This window comes from Sipha flava, unplaced genomic scaffold, assembly GCF_003268045.1.
Source record: "Sipha flava isolate LNK unplaced genomic scaffold, YSA_version1 175_pilon_pilon, whole genome shotgun sequence".
NCBI lineage: Eukaryota > Metazoa > Arthropoda > Insecta > Hemiptera > Aphididae > Sipha > Sipha flava.
In genome coordinates this window covers 224,349-239,225 of record NW_020272033.1, presented here as the reverse complement: position 1 = coordinate 239,225, position 14,877 = coordinate 224,349, and the positions used below count along the sequence as shown (strand labels likewise).

General features: G+C 36.6%; 1 long non-coding RNA gene across 1 annotated transcript; it reads right to left on the bottom strand.

Annotated features, from left to right (window-relative positions):
• Nucleotides 1-446: 446 nt before the first annotated feature.
• Nucleotides 447-14,578, bottom strand: LOC112680254. Its single transcript, XR_003148289.1, has 5 exons — nt 14,201-14,578; nt 13,983-14,131; nt 1,046-1,105; nt 857-976; nt 447-479 (listed from the first exon to the last, which is right to left on the bottom strand). It is a non-coding gene; the product is annotated as an uncharacterized LOC112680254 (long non-coding RNA).
• Nucleotides 14,579-14,877: the final 299 nt, after the last annotated feature.

Below are 14,877 nucleotides of genomic sequence, written 5' to 3'. Positions count from 1 at the left end.
TAGCATCGCAAACTGTATCAATAGATTTGTATGACACCAAGTTTCTTGGTAACAAATGTTGTATCTTGAGATTCAATTCGTTGACGTCCACATTTTTTGCTGCTAAAATTGCTCTTTCTGTCAGCCACTCATGATTTGTGTATTGTCTGTGTACATTGGGAAATATCTGGTCAATGAGAGCATCTTGCTAATCAATGCTTGTGCAGAAATCGGTCGGTATTTGTATGCATCCCGTTTCATTTGTAGTAACTTTCCCATCACTGTTATCTAACAATTGTTTTGAGAATCTTCCGCACGCACCTTTTTTTAATTGAATCACAAGTATCGTAATCGTTCGCTTTCTATCTTTATATACATATCGACATGTCGACCATGAATTGTGGACAAAACTCATGACATCGTAGAATAATGTTGTCCTGATCGCATCTAATCATCAATCGATATGCATAATAATCCTTCGAATGGCCTTCTTTTGGTACCTGTTGCGGGATTTTGTTGTTTAATATTTATGCAATACCCGTCATTGAATACCAGAAAAAAAAATAGTTTTTTAATAGTTTTTAATAGTTTTTTACTAGTTCTTTAATAGTATCATTTAATAATTCATTTTCAATTGCGCAGTTATCGACCTGCTCAAAAATTATTAAATTAAACTACAGTTTATTAAACAATAACACAAAAAAAATAAAAAAATAGATAAAAACCTATTCGCAGACCTATCAAATGTATATATAAAATTTCATTAAAATCGGTTAAGCCGTTTTGGAGTATTATGGTAACAAACACTGTGACACGAGATTTATATATATATATATATGTATATATTAATTATTTCATTATAATATTAAAAACTTACTTATTTTTTAGAAAAATTTGAACTGCCCTTAGAAAAAAGTACGCAACTTTATCAGATGCGTATCGTATCACGTTCATCCAACATCTGTCCGGTTGAAATCACGCAAACAAGACTCCGAGTCTTAAAAAAAAAAAAAAAATTCACAATGTAATATTTTAAATGTTGAACACAGCATTATAAAAATTATACTTCTCCATGATCGGAAGAGTGCGATCGCGTTGAATATTATTCAATGTTCGGGATTTTCAACTGTAAGATTAATAAAATAATAATAACAAAAATAATACATACATACAACTATGTATAATATAATAACGTCGCGTTATTATTGCGCGTGAAGGAAAAGGCGAACGTGAAAATAAACGTTTTTTGTAGTATGCATACGAATAGAACTGTCAAAGGATAAGGATAATGAGGAGGACGAAGAAATCCTATTAAAACATATTACGATTTTTTTCACTACACATACTTCCTACCGTTTTGATAAATCGTGTTTGTCATGTGATGTTATTTTTAATTTTTTTTTTTCATATTTATTTTCGCCCGTGATAACTCTCTAATGGCACCCAGAGTTTCTACCGTCAAGCCATGTGCGCTTATTTTGTACTGAGCACTCGGGTATTCTTTTTCTCTATTGTTTTTCCCTTTCTCTATTTTTCTCTTTCTTTCTCCCTCATCTTAATGGTGACTTTCCCGTCATTAACGTCGTCCTAACGATATCTGTATCTAAACAACAACACGCAATTCGAACTCAATATTATTATTACGAAGTTGTATGCAATTGTTCAATACATATATATATTATATATATACTAATTCAGCGGGAATATAGAGGCACAATACATCGGGGTCTCAAATATGAGGGTTTGCTTAGAGCAATAATCTTCAAACAGAAGCCCTTCTTTTAAGATTTTAAGATTTTCTTAATGGAATTAAACAGTATTTTATTTTGATTATATAATAAAATATAAAAAACATTTCATAATCAAATATTGAACATATTGGTTCAACATATATGTTAAAGAAAATGATAAAATCGTTCATTTGGAATCGATTTATACGTGTTAACTGATATTATTATTTCATTGGAGAATTTAATTAAATTAATTTAATTTAATTTAATTTATATAATATATAAATATTTATGAATTGAAGAAATAATAAAGTTTATGCCAATTTTTTTTTTTTTTTAAGGCACTTCCGAGTGTATTCCTAAGTGGTATCTTGACATCTTGAGACTTAAATCCGACCCTGATTTTCACATTTATTATATTGTACACTTTTATACATTTTAAAAATTAATAATAGATAAATATAAATTCAAAAAACTGGGGGCTAATGTAACGATTGTTACATATTATTAGTCTATACATATAATATTGCTGAGCAGACACTGTATTTCAACTAGGACATAACTATATCATATTTCACTTTTGTAAATCAAACAGCTAATGCCGAATATGCAAGTCACGGTAGTTTGGCCATGACGTCCATTCAATGTAGCTGAACTCCGTATTGTTTTTTATGTAGTATTCCATAGTCGTATTTTAACATGTATATTAAATATTAATAACTAAACTAAATCAATCTACATTTATTTGTAATATTTTTTTGTTTTCATTTATTATAATTATAAAATGTTTCAGCACATCTAATGCTATTACAAATTTTTAGTTTTTACAATTTTACTTGTTATACATTTAAATAAGTTATAAATTTATTAATGACATAATTATTAATAGTGAGGGTAATATGATAATGTGATATAATAATGTGATAACATATGTGTATATAATAATAATTATAAGGTCTAGTATATTAATAATGTTCTTCATTTTCTGATGATGAGTCTTCTATGTCTGTTAAGAGAATGCCCTGGAGAAGTCAAGGCCGCAGACATCTATTGAGTGTTTTTCTTCCTATATTGTAATGACGAGCACTGTCCAAATTTTTTAGTTTGGCGTGGAAATTTTTAAATTGGATTTTAATCTATGTATTTATCAGGGGTATTCCCGTGTCATTGTGGATCTGACGATTTTTCACGAACCACGGTACTTTGAGACATACCCTTAAGAATTTATTTTGTAAGATTTGGATTTTATTTATTTTAGTTATAGAGGCAGCAGCTCATACAGGACAGGCATAAGTTATCAGTGGTATAATTATTGTGGTGTAGGGAAAGAAAAATGATTTCATTTGGAGAGTTGATTTGTAATTCACTAAGGGGTAGAGAATTCTGTTTATAATATTAAGATCTTTCTTTTTATGCTCCCGAGCTACTGTATAATATATTCAAAAGGACTAGAAATCTTCCCTGAATATCATATATTTAACTGGCCAACCCCGATCACGTTACAGTCGTTTTTGTCCGTTCAGCGATATAATTTTGAGCAGGATAAATAAAGTTCAATCGGAGAAACTGTCCTCTTGTCGGTTTTTCGTCATCAGGTAATTTTACGTCGACGAACGTTACTTCAACTTATCCATTCAGAGGGTGACATTATTGTTTTGCATCTCAGAATGTTCATATTTCTCGGGCCGTTCAGATTTCTATTTCATGTTTCAAAATGACAGAATGAACGTATCAAAGACCGCTGAAAACAAATATTGCATTTCCGTTTATGCAATTGTTTATTCAAGCGAGATACGTTCCTTCATGCATTGCGTTTTGAATCAGTTCTAAAATGGTTTTCAGTCCACGTTTGTGTCATTGGCCGTTTCCACATAATTTCCAGATGCACTGCTGAACCCATAATAATACGATTCAAACGCGAGTATTAATTCTTTGCGATCATCGCGCACGCTTAGATCAACTTAAACATAAAAAATACCACCAAGTCAGCCTGCAGCGCAACGCGTTAGTGACGTGCGCAGTGACCAAATGAAATTCATTAAATCCATGCATTATATATAGTATAGGTACTTTAATTTCAAAACTAACTCTACAGCGTGTACATATTTCAAATAGCATCGCGCGTTTATCACGTCGTACGTAAAGTCAAAATGTATTCACCGTCCGAGCAATGCGAATTCGAACGTAATAAATTCCATTAAGCCGAGTGGTGATGTTGTTTATGCATTACTATGTATTATATTTAATTTAAAAACGATAAATTAAAAAGACATAGGGAACCAGGAACGAAGGCGTGTTGGCCGGACAGCTTCGCCGTAACATTCTAATACACTATGTACACATACTAAATACTTGTTTGTTACTAAAAACAAAGAGTTGTCGGTCGGGATTGTTTAAGACAAACAAAGGAGGGTTAACAAACCATTCGAATATCGGGGGGGGGGGAAGAGGTGCACCGGATAAAAGGGTTTGATTGCGTGCTGTTTAAAGGGACGAGCTACGCAAGAACTTTTGATTTCAATGATCCGCGATCGTTTGTCACACGACAAAGAAATCGTTACAGGTTTATCGGAGCCGTTTATTATTGGTTTAAATATTGCTTGAGTATAATGTTTGTAATTTTAAAAAGAAAAAAAAATGAAGAAAGAATAGTGAGCTGCGCCTCATACTAAGTCAATGCAAGAACGGAAGGATAAGCTGTACGTGAATACGACTTTAGAGACAAGCGAACGGCGACTCCGTGTCCCTGTGCGCCCTGGCAGCTTAATGTATCCGGCATTTTCCGTCCGTTCGTTCCAACATTATTGTTTGTTCTGCTACAATACGAAATTTTTCTTTTAACTCCGTGCGCACGCGTGTGAATACGTGACGGTATTAACTATGCGTGACACAATCGAAGACGTAGCATTGTACACTGTCGCAGGATAACCGAACGTTCCCTGGGCCGAGAACGACCGATCTAAGCGCGTTTGAAAAAAAAATGTGAAATATACATGTACAACGCGTGATAATAATAAAAAATGATAATAACAATGACAACGACTTGAACGCGTATCTTAAGCTTCATTGTACGCAGGCGTGCGGCGTTTACTGTTTGTCCGGCCGATCCTGACGTCGGCGCTGGCCCGAGGATTACGTGCATTATATATTACACGGCCAATGCAATCTATTCACTTATATTGTCCGTATAGAGAACTATATGAAGACATATACGTATATGCGATAATTTAACCCCCTATTAATAAGGATCTGGACTGGCGCGTCCTTTATTCTTCCTTTCCCCGTTAAAGTTATCCTTTGAGTTTTGAAAAACGACTGTGACACGAGATTACGATGTGCCTTTGGTAGTAAAACGTTTTTGTATACTTAGTTTATTACACGCATTAGGTAGACCACCTAACCCCCTACGCAAGTCCCAATTCAAAATAATTCCGTCATTCTTCAACACCACGTGATCACGGTTTCTTTACACAATAAAAATATGATATACGTTTGCACCGATATTTGTTTAAGCAATAACAACGAAGACTGACGACATTTTCCGGATATCGAAACTAACGATGGTCGGGTTTGAATAGGGGATTGCGCGTTTGGACACGACACGCGTATAAGTTATATATGACGATATATCGAATTGGTAAGTGCTTGGTAAAAAAGTGATATTTTCAATACAAATACTGCTTATTCGATTAACAAGTTGAACGTTTTTAGCTGTTTAAATAATTGCTGATCGAGAATTTTGTGCAAGAATAAAAACAAAAGAAATTTGCCAACGAAAATATAATGTATTGCGCAATACATGATTTTAAATCAATATTAAAAAATACGGGACATAATATTGGTGAAATACTAGTAAATGATCGAAGACCAGAAAATTCTGGTTCGACTCTAAATAGGGATCGGAATGGTTAAAAATATATTTCTGTGCGAGGTGGTGTAATTTTTATCAGTGTTCCAGTGGTTTGTGAAGTTTCTATGTCAGGAAAGCAACAACATTAGAATTTTATATCTAAAATTAAATAAAATCGCCCAACTGAGGCCTAACTGAGCTCTTTAATGAATTTAAGTTTTCTTCGAACAAATTATTAATTGCCTAACTCATCATAGACGTTCAATTATAGTTAATACACAGTAAAACTATCTTTTTTTTACTATTCAACTTTGATAATACGTTCGGTTTTTTTTAGATTACGACTACACAACAAAATATGTACCTCGTTTAGCGTGTTTTATTCTTAACATTTAGTCAAGTCTCTTTTACAGTTGAGGTGGATAATAGTGGGTCGAAGGGATGATTTTTTACTCAAGCTTCCGGTAAGTCTTAGGTGTTTAAGTTTTTAGAATTGTACGCAACACTCATACGAAACGGTACCGACTCGTACTACAGTGGAAACACGTCTAAATCGTTGTACATTGTATGTTTACGTATACATACATATGTATTATATATATGTAGAAGCTCCGAAGCGGGGTGTGAAAACAATTTATCGAATAGAGTTTTTTTTTTCTTTCTCTTCGCTGTTTCGCCGCGGGCGCGAATTAACGGTGGGCTGCAGCATCGAAACAGCACTTAGCGGCGTAATTTTTTTTTTACTCGCTCGTCAGCCTATTGTCGTCGAGTACGGACCGAAATCGCGTTAAATCAAAATGTACGTCGTCGTTTCTCCCATCGTCCGCACACCCATCACGTTCGTTCTTTTGTGCAATCGTATATGTACGCGTGTGTCCAATTTGCATAAATTTAAGAGCGCCGACGAAAATAAAATCTCCGTAAATCGCATTACGTCCACGTGTCCGGTCGACCGATCGGTTGTATGCAACGACGGTCGAATTCGGATTCGTAACGTTTTAAACGGTTTTAAAAGAAAGTTCTACGATATATGATAGTCTTGCAGAGCTTTCGGTCGTTTCGGGTTCCGGTGGAAGTGAATGTCTCGAGTTGATTCGGGCGAGGTAAACGCATTGGATTTTTTCTATCGTATAAAAACCATGTCCGAGAAAAATATTAGTTGACTACTATTTTTAGAAACGCGATGGCTCGTAGAGAAAAAAAACTAAACAAAAAAATAATGGCTTAACGTATTGAAATGTGCAAGTAATCGAATAAATGTAAATACTAAATATTATTGTTAAAGACATTCGAAAAGTGTACACAGTCAAGGAGTATACTGCACGGTCCGGCCGATGATGATGACGATACGAATTACAAACACTTGATCGGTTTACGAATACATACATAATATTCATGCAGTGTAACACAAAACACGTGAAGTAGTGCGTTTTTTAAACTACTCGACTAGACGGCGAAAATTTCGCTCGATGAAAATATTTTATCGCCTACGGTCGATGGTACTTTGAAAGACTGGACGGAACACAATTCGATTGATGAAAGGAGATTTTTTTTTTAATTTATGTACAAAAGTAGTTAGTTAATGTGCGACAAATCAATTCGTGTTTGCTCGTATTACAATATTTTGTCATACTTTGAATGTTTACTTTTTCTATCAAAATTCAGATTCATTTTTAATAATTTCGCGGAGCGAACGTGAAGTACAGTCATCATAGTTTTACCGTTAGTGTTTTATTATACGTTGATTATTTTGAGAAAAAACTGTTTGTCGCCCAGACATGAAGTATATATGTGGTACGGAACACTAAGTTAAACTTTGCTAATATTTCGAACAATTTTTGAAAAAAGCGCCAATGCTATCGTGCCTTACACAAAAGTGATCTGGTCAATTAGTTACAACTAAATCGTAACATTTTCTCACGAGAAATTGTTCGTATTTCGTCGTCATTTTTTTTTTTTTTTTATTCCCGATTCACATTTTTTCTCTACGTGTTTTTTTCTCCGGTACCAGCAGCAACATAGTTATTGTTATCGATTCGATCGTCACAATAAAATGTTTGGTGAACAGTCGAACCAGTTTTACGTTTTGAATAATTCGGACGGTGTTAAGAGTACGCTCGTCATTGTATAATTTATGTACAATTTATACCTAAACATACATAAGTCTGTTTTAATACAAATCGAAATTCGCGGATACATTCTTCCAAGCACCTATAATAATAATTATTATAATAAATTGTGATGTAAGCTTATTCGAGTGGAAAAAAAAAAAATGCGCAAGAAAAACATATTAGAATATCGTCCTCGAACGAAAATTAAATTTTATTTTAACGACGTTTGCCAGCGAAGAAAACGGCAAAGCGTCGACTGGACATGGTCGTCGTTACTATTACTATTATTACTATACTTGTCGTCGATGACATCGCACGACGGGCAATAAACAGGCTGAATCATTGGCGCCGCGGAACGGTGTAGGTATCCCGTACGTATATTCGTAATCTAAATGGTGGCGAAACTCGTTTTCAAAATGCAGCTACGGCAGGTGGAGTGGAAGTCCATTCTCTCTTCTTGCATTATCATTCTTTCGTCGAGTATAATGTTAATAATATGTATTATTATTATACGGAACACAGCAATAATGGGTTGACTGCGCATACGCTAAACAAATCCGATGGCTCGTGTGATGCGTGTTTGCGTTTTTAGCATAAAATAATAATCGTAATAATAATAATAATAATAATAATAACATAATGGTATTATTATAATAAGTTTTCGTTCGTTTTTCGTCGATATTATTCGTCTCCTCTTTTCTCGCAGTCCTATGCATAGTTATAGTAGTAACTCGGCAACACTCCTGATGAGTTACTGTTATTACATTGTTTTCGAAGACTGGTTGGTTTAGTAAAATTATTTTATATGTTTAAAAAACGTTCGATCGTCGACCGTGCAGCGAGACACGTGCCAAAATAGAGGTTTTTCAACAGTTATTTATTTTTTATCTTTTTTTTTATCTCGTTGTCGCATAGTTATAATATATATATATATATATTATAATAATATAAAATAATATACCATTATGATATTATACCAATGATTGTAAATACTAACGAAAAAAATCAATGATTATACCAACGACGGTTACCTATAGAACCATTTCTTGGAGTTGATACAACAACGTTTTTGAAATATTAGCAATTCAAGTACGTACGCAAATGGTTTGATTTTTCGGTTAAAATTTAAATATTCAATACGTGGTGCTCTCATTGGAACTTATTCCGAAACGATTTAGTCAGCGAGTGTACGTCGATTAAATCAATGGATATTTTTGGAACAGCATACAATCAATTCCTTTCCTATTATGTTTATACTCCGTCGATTCATCCCTGTGCAAAAACCGTCTCGGGATCCCTTGGGTTTGAGCTACAATAATCGTTGTAGACAATTATTGATACTTACGTTGTACTAAAAACCATTGCAAATGGGAAGCTTCAAATTTGGATTAAATAAGGTTGTCTGAAGTTTCGAACTTTCGTAAAACCATTGATGAAAATGAATATACATATGAAAATAATAGGGAACCCTTAACTGTAGTTGTATATATAAATGTATTGCATAAGATGCGGTTGCCTAGAGCATAATAAACATAAACTTATTCAAAGATCAAGCTCAAATATGTGTAGTTTTTCAGATCAGCTTGTTCACGTGAAAAGGTCTTCAAAGGGGAACAGTTGACCCGGAAAAAAAGTTTTTAATAGATGTACTATTATGTTTGAACGATAATAATTTGTAACTGTATAAATCACACGTGGATGATGTGGACGATTAAGTGTCAAAGGCATTTGCTTGAATTAAGGACAGTTATATACTATAAGAGATTATCCCAGATGAATAATTTTCATAATTCCAGTTACTCATGCGTTTACTACGTGAGTTTAAAAGTTAATTATTTAAAAATGAAATAAAATCGTTCTGTGGTTAGTAATTCTTAAAAAAGAAAAATTATAATAAAATGTATTAAAAGTACATTAAATAATAAAATCCGTTTTCGTTTCGGCTATTATTGTGTAATATACGCAAATATACAAATATCTAAGATATTTTTCGATTTGAAAAAATCATTATTAGATATGAAAATGTATTCTTAACTGCAGCCAAGAACTTTTATATTTCACGATCAATGTACACCGGTACCGGAAACGTTAAATAGTTTTTTTTAACAAACCGTGTGTATAATTAACAATACTTTTGCAGTTGATTAATTTTTATGATGACTTATAAGTCCATATTTATAATTCCCAACCAAACGGCAATCCCGACTCGTGCAATTAAGGCTCGCGAGCCAGACTGTCTCGTGAAACACGACCTCTCAGATTTCCTACGTGAAAGTCCAACAGAACACCCGAGGACTTGTAATTCTATGCGTTAGTCGTTGCCGTCCAAGCGATCGCATAGCTCCGCAAGATAGATCGATTGATACTCTCAGCTGTTCGCCACATGAATCGTACAATTGTCGCGGTTATTGCTGCGCATGGTTTTCACCAACCGACTCCATCGTCACCGTTTTCACGTATTCAAATGACACACACACACACACACACACACACACACACACGTTAAAACTTCGCACCGAGATCGGGAAAAATCCGTTGATGTTCGGCGTAACGATCTTGCCGAGTGCCGCGCGGATATGGCGACGCGGTCTCGTCGCGTTATGACGATAATGACAGTATACGAATTATTCTTTTTTCGTGTACTACGTAGCAGCAGCAGCGGTCCGCGTTGTTCTAGAAACGGTCGTTTGACACGCGCACTTTAATGTATTATTCGTAGTTGTATATTATTACTGGCTGCGAAAAAATAAAATTATAATAGTGTAACGTCATATTCGGGAAAAAAAGAAAACCTTGACGGAGTACGTGTGTCCCGTACGTAGGAAACAGCGCAAAACGATCGTAAAATAACGATAATAAAAACATGCCGCGAAAAAGATACCTAACTAAAAACGATAACGCTAAAGATATCTAGAACACTATTTATAATGAATGTTTTCGCGTACGCACGAAACGACATCGGGCCCACTCGTCGTAACAAACACGCGCGTTTATCGTTTTCAAACGCAATCGTGTCAACGTCGTCGTCGAATTAACGCGCGTCAAGTCTCAGGTGTTCGCCGCGCGTTTCGCGTTATCATAATTATTACCACTGCACGTTGTCGTTTATTATTTTCGGAATGCACGATGCGCACTTGCATCGCGGTAACGGAATATATTAAAGTTCGAACACGTCGCCACGTTATAATTGGACCGTCGAGGTCGCAGTTGGATCATAACTAATCGACGTACTTACAGTTTGGGCGACGCTTCGAATTATCGCGGCCGTACCACTACTATTCGTAACAATCCTGTCTACGTCGAACGCGCATAGTATTGTTTTAACCGCTGCTGCTACCGCCGTCATCTGCTCTCCCGCCGCGAGCGCAATAACCGGCGAAAATAATGCGATTAATAACGCGCTTTCTGTTTCGCGTGTTGGGCGTACATAAATAATAATAACGTACGCTCTGCGTGCATTGTTTGCAACAACTCGACGGGCCGTTTTGGGGTAGGTTCTTCGGCCGACGACCCAAACACACGCGCACCTATCGTGAGGGGGGGGGGGGGGGAGAGAAGATCGGGGACGGTTATGGAATAAAAACGCAATTCTCGACGTAAATAGACTCTTAATTTTAAACTCGACACCGTACCGCACGATATCGTATAAAAATACAAGATATGTACATAGTTGTTTTGATTCAGTAACAGTTGAAACAAATGTTCGGTTCTATATACGCTTCTTCACTGCGTACAAGTCTAACAATCAATTGTTAAGATAATGTTCGGTGTAAGTGGTGGAAATATATTTGTTGATACATTTTTTCTTTTCTATAGGTCTTGGCGAAAAATAATCCGTCTTCGACGAACGGGATCCCTTTAAAGGGATCCCGGTGTACCGCAACGTGGACGAAACATCACGTGTTGATGTTGACCGCTTGTCCGCGAAAAACGGGGTCGTATTTTTCCGGGCGCCATCATCGCGTCATCGCAATCGCGGTCGGGATCAAATACGGTAAAAAAAGTTGACAAAATACACACGTTAGATTATGCCGCCGACCGTGTAGAAATCCAAGTACAGTTTTTCGAATACAGGAAAATGTGTACCGCTCCCACGAGAATGTAGCGGCGTTCGACCGGCCGAGTGCTCGTTGAACCGCGGGCTGCGATCCGCGACCGTTTACCTGTACATGATTTAAACATATGAAATATTATTACGGTGTTTTGACGTTCCAAACACTTTCTACGCCCGTCAACTGTAACATTCCGTTATGAAACTTTCGCGCGCGCGCGCACGATAACACACGAATTTTTCTAAGACCATCGTGTTGTTGTTTTACATAAACGCAGTATAAATAATGATAAAACGTTTTAATACCTTGTAACGCGGCGTACAGCGCGATGGTAATAGTATAATAATAATAATAATATTAAAAAAAAATAAAAATCAACGATTTCAAATAGGTATTTATCGTAATTTTTTACAAAACATTTTTATAAATCATAATATGCACGGTGGTAGGTAATGCAATGATTTATTGTAATGTTTCGTTCCAAACGTTAATGCAACGACGCGAAATAATCATTATTAATAACAAAGGTGACGTATTTTTTTTAAATTTTATTTATTCTTGGTTGAAAACACGTACGTACACCCTGACAACCAGAAAACCGAGCAACCCGACTGTTTTCTCAACTCGTCTATTGTACAATATATATTACACTGCCGTGTCCGACCGACGTGTACACTACCTATCCCCGATGATATTATATAAATTATGTTCGCGCGAATGTACACATGATTTGTACTAGACGGACGCGTTGAATAATGCGTTGGATGCGCTATAATGTGTCCGGAGCGCGGATTATAAAAATAAAAACAATAATAATAAAACAGATATGTATCAAAGAATTTTTGTAAACGTTGTTAGAAAAAAAAAAAAAAACCGGTTTGATTTTATTTCCTAGTTAATCATTTAATGGTTCGTAGGGGAAATGCATTTGCACTATAAAATCGAAAAATCTAAAAGCAAAACGACTACAACATATTACGCCGCGCACTGCGCGTACGATTGCACGGGTTCGGCGGTGCGCGCGTGCGTGAACCACCGGAGAGACCGCGGGATTCGCACGGATCGAGAAAAAACTTTTAAAAACCTCCCGGTAGGAATCGTTAAGATCGTACGCGTACGTTAACAATATAATAATATATTTTATTACGTCGCTCGTGCATATTAAATTGTCGATTATATGTTTTCTTCTACGCTCGCATCCATCGTACTTTCCATCCTCCTCTCTTGTTAGTACGCAATAAACGCGAGCGACTACTCCGAGAGAAAACGAAGGAAAACCACACGGAATCGAACGACCGACGGAATCAGCGCGGGGCGGGAGGGTAATCACTTGATGGATTACGCGTATAAATAATTAACTTATCACGCGAGTCGGCGGTGGTGCAGGACGAACTCTCCGGTTGCGTTCCAAACGTACTGCATTACGCAATATTCAAATGCGTTTAAAACGTGGGATTTCAATAATTTCGATACGATAACGCCGCGTTACACAATGTTGTACGCGCACCGAGCACGCATTATTCCAACGCAATAATAGCATCTGCCCCGGCATGTGCAAATGGGTTTTATCGAAACAACAGGCAGTTAAATCGTAATCAGTGGGGTCCTGTACGTGTTATAATGTATTCGATCGATCCGCGTGGCGCAGTAAACGTATACCGACCGTATGTTTGACGGTCCAACGTATGTACAGTGCAGTTACACCAGAGAGCATAAGTTATGGTCACCGACCTTGGTTTACTTACTCGTTTGATTTATACGAGTCGCTACTTAACGAAATACTTAAAGTGTAATGTGTATGTTTTAGGTTACTCGCAGGAAAAAGTAATTTGATTGGAGTTCCGCGGTCAAACGCGTTGCTTTTATGCTTTTTTTGCATTCTTTTCCGTCGTATGTCTTATGCAAAATCGCTAATTATTAAAAATGCATTACTCGCGAAATGTTTAATATGTGGCTGTGTAAGTATACACTGATACTTGGTGCAAACATTCGATCCAATTATCCGTGTAATATGTACCTGACAAAATGTATAAATAAATTGGCATGACTGATAAGATTGCGGCTCGTTAATAACCGTCGTGCGATCCGTGCGTCACTTTAAAGTTACAGTTTGATCAGTTTTGTTTTGTGCGGACACTTTGAACGAACAGTGTCTCGAACGTTTAAGGAATGCGATAGGCGTTCTTAAAAACTATGAAAACAAACACAGCCGAATGTCACTGAGCCCCCCCTGAAAAATAACATAAGCCGCTATACGTACCTCGGGTCGAATATCTGTAAACGTGATCACGATCGGATTGAGCAGAAAAAGAAGTACAAACGCATCCGGATCCTATTTAAATACATGCACACCTTCCAGTCCACATTTATCTATTACATTTCCGAGAGATGAACTCGCGCGTGCTCCATCTGTCAATATGTAATGACAACATCACTCGTATTGTAAAAGAATTTCGTAGTTCAAAAAAAAAAAAAAACCTCTGCTTGTAATCAAAGTAAAATAATCGCCTTTGAATGGACTGCGAGACGACTGTGCAGAAAGAAAAAACGGTTTAACCGTTCTCCGTCGGAAACGTAGAGAGGAGAAGAAAACCGATTTGTATCGTACACTGTTATGACCGTGTATAGAAAGCATACGCACGATAGTGCAATGATGATCGCGGCCTATAATGTTTAAGATATTTTCCCGATACGGATTAACTGGATCGTAGTCGGAGAGAAGAGAAAAATGAAAAAAAAAATCGTGTTGATAAGAACGGAAGACAAAAGAAGGACGAGGCGAAATCTCGAAGCCTTTTAGACGGTTTTCGAGTCCTTGCGAGAGGGGCCGTAGGTGACTTGTCCGCGTTTAACATTCCTTCGAACCGCGCACACGTGCAACGAGTAGGCTAAGCGCTAAACGAACACAGCGCGTTGGCCCCGTGCCAGTCTATCTACGACACATCTTCGCCGCATTTCTCATGTTCGCCCGGAACGACATGACACGCGCATGGAAGGGAAGGAGAAGCGGGGCTTGGGGCGGTCGAGCTGAAGACGGATACCGGCGGCCAAAGGAAGGCGTACACATGTACGTTACACGGAAAAATAACAATGAAGGATAACGTTTTATCGATGCTATTGTTTCACATGCGAGAAACGTCCACATCAGTAAGTAT